Source organism: Pteropus alecto, unplaced genomic scaffold, assembly GCF_000325575.1.
Source record: "Pteropus alecto unplaced genomic scaffold, ASM32557v1 scaffold76, whole genome shotgun sequence".
In the NCBI taxonomy this organism is placed as follows: Eukaryota; Metazoa; Chordata; class Mammalia; order Chiroptera; family Pteropodidae; genus Pteropus; species Pteropus alecto.
The window spans coordinates 26,900,134-26,902,979 of NW_006443138.1; the positions used below are offsets into that span (position 1 = coordinate 26,900,134).

Genomic DNA, 2,846 nt, shown 5'->3' on the forward strand with positions numbered 1-2,846 from the left:
TCTGTCTTGCCACCATCTTACCTTCCAGCCCTGAAAAGTGAGACTACCCTTCTTTCAGGCCCCTCTGTGCTCTCCAGCTCTCTGCCTTCCCCTTTCACACACACATACGCTCTCCGCAGAATGCACAGCTGCTGCCAGCTCTTTCACAACCAGCTTTTCCTAAAGACCAGCCACGCAGCCTGAGGACTGGCTACCACCCCTTCTGGAACCCCGTGGGCCTCCAGACCTTGGCTGCAGGTGCTTCTTCAGCTCCAGGGCAGAAGATCCAGGATTGGGGGGAGAGAGGTGTGTCGTGTAAGGAACGGGCTGGAGGGACTTGGTGTCACCTACCTGTGGTTCTGTTATCTCGTGCTTGCTACTTGCCAGACAGTCTTAGGCACTCATCCATCTGTCACACCCTGGCCCCAAAATGTGGAATCTCATCTGACTGCAAGGGCTTTCCTCCAAGAAAGGGAGCCCATGTCTTTTACGCTGACAGGCCGACTGCATAAACATCCACGCAGTGGGGATTCTGTACGATACAACACTCATACCAACTCAAGGGCAGATCAGGGAAAGAAATGCGTCACAAGACAGGCACATCCTTTCTAGACGCAGGACACTTCTGAGAACCTCCCTCTGCTGTGACCAGTCCACACCTAAGGCTTAGTACTTGGCGCATGGTTTTTCATTTGGTGAGAAGCAATTCTTCCTCCTATCCGTCCCCACACCCTGCCAGAAGCCAGCTCAAGTCTTCCAAAAGGCAGTCTTTATGACTTCCTCTGCCCACCCCCCGCTCAGACCTCTGTCCTCAGTTCCTTAATTCCAGGCTCCCACTCTGGCCCCAAAGTTGGCAGCCGCCCCAAGGATCTGGGCAAGAAGACCAGAAGTGGGGGATGGAATCCCCAATTTTAGGGACTGATCCTTTACAGAATCTGAGGAACTGCCCATGACTGCATAATTCCACCCACCAGCCCTACACCATTCAGAGATCAGAGAGGAAGAATGGGTGGACAGACCCCAAAAGATGTGGCAGTCAAGAGACAAGGTCAAAGCAGGACTCTGGCTATCAACAGCTGGGCAATGGGGGAGCTTGGGAGAGGGTCAGCTGTCCTAGGGCCAGAGAAAAAAGGACTGGTTGACTCCCTCCCCTCCACAGTAAATCATGACAAGGGAAGGGAAAGGGACAGCAGGGCCTGGGAGACAAAATGACAGGTCAATGAGACCTGACCTCTAGGGCCCAGGCCAGACAGACAGCAGGAGATGGGAGGAAGCAGAAGAATAGCTACTGTGAAAGACAGCAAGGGTCCATGGGGGCTGTGAAGAATGGCCCTCAGGGCTGCAGGAAGGGCAGCTAACTCCGCCACAAAGGGGCACAGGGCACGCACACACAAATCGAGGACAGTCTGGACCTGGAAGGGAAGGACTAAAGAAAACCAGTGAGAGGAATCTTGAGCCCTGAAACCAAATGTGGGTGGCACGGAATCCTCCATTCAAACCAGCGAAGGCAGAGCACAGGTGTCCTACAGGAACTGGATGAGGGCGGCTGGAAAAGTAACCATATCCATCTCCATCGGAACGCTTAAAATTGGAGATGGTGGCATTTTCACAATTAGCACCGCAGTACACCGTCCTATACGTTTCTTGGTTTACGAAGTACTTCCTTGTATATCCTCTTCCTGATACTCCTTTTCCTAACCACCCTGAAAAGGATTGTGATTCAACGGGCATGTTTTGCACATGAAGAAGCTGAGGTCCAGAGAGGTTAAGGCGCCTGTCCAAGGTCACTCAATGGTAAGTAGCAAAGCCTGACCTTTTGACTGTAAACACCAAATATATACACTATAGCATATTATAAGATCCCCTGTACATACTGACAAATAACATGTAACAAGTTATTGACAGACTTAACCCCCAGTTCCACCTGTGCAATTCATACTTAGCAAACGAGCTGAACTCGCTGCCCCATTTGTTCCCCTCCCCCACCCCACAAAAGGTCTGTTAGATCTTTACCTAACATTTCTGAGTGTGAAAATATGAACTCCTAACATCCCTCCCCTGGAGGCTTAAGGTTCCAGGTTCTCTCCCATGGCCATTACCTCTGAGAAGACAGAAACTGGTCAAGGTTCAGTTTAATGAAGACAGTATCAAACCACACCGCCCTTAGTTTATTAGGAAAACGCAAAGCAAATGGGCCAATAAGAACTATGTATCAATAGCAGGATCCCACGTGGTGAGTGGAAAGGTGTTAACGTGAAAAACCCAGTTGCCACTGCTCTGTTAAAGCTGCAACAGAAGTCAAAATAGCAGAACTTGGAGGGCATCAGAATCCAGCACTCAGAAAGTGAGTCCTTGCTGAAAAGCAAATCAGGTTCACTCCCCCACTGAGCAGAGAGAGAACAGCTAGGAGGCAATAAATGCCCTACAGTAAAAAGAATTCCTTTGGCCTCCCTCACCACTTATCACAGCAGGCAGCATATTTATCTTGACAGTGCTCCTTTCACCTGTATTCGCCCCCACCCCCCAAAGTTCCTCTTGGGCTTACCTCCAAGCCATCCTTTTCCTCAAAAGATTAAAGATTTAAAAACTACCAGAGAGCAGTACATATAATCTTCAAAGAGCACTTTAGCATCATAAAGAATATTTAAACAGGCACTATTTTTTTTTTGCCCTTACACACCTGTCCTCATAAACCATTTATGAGTTTAGCTGAGAAAGAATATGCCAGCTCAGATAAAGAAAATACAGCCCAAGAATGAAACCTTGGACTCTAGATTACTCGGGGCCACCCCTCCCTTAAACCCCAAACCCGTGGAAGCGAGTGCCCCAGTCTGCCTCCCCTTGCCCACACCACCCAGGGCTCACGG

The 2,846-nt window shown here is 49.7% G+C and overlaps 1 protein-coding gene across 1 annotated transcript in view; it reads right to left on the minus strand.

Moving 5' to 3' along the window:
• CCND2 (cyclin D2) overlaps positions 1 to 2,846 on the minus strand; it is a 25,814-nt gene that overhangs the window by 17,382 nt on the left and 5,586 nt on the right. The window lies entirely within an intron of this gene.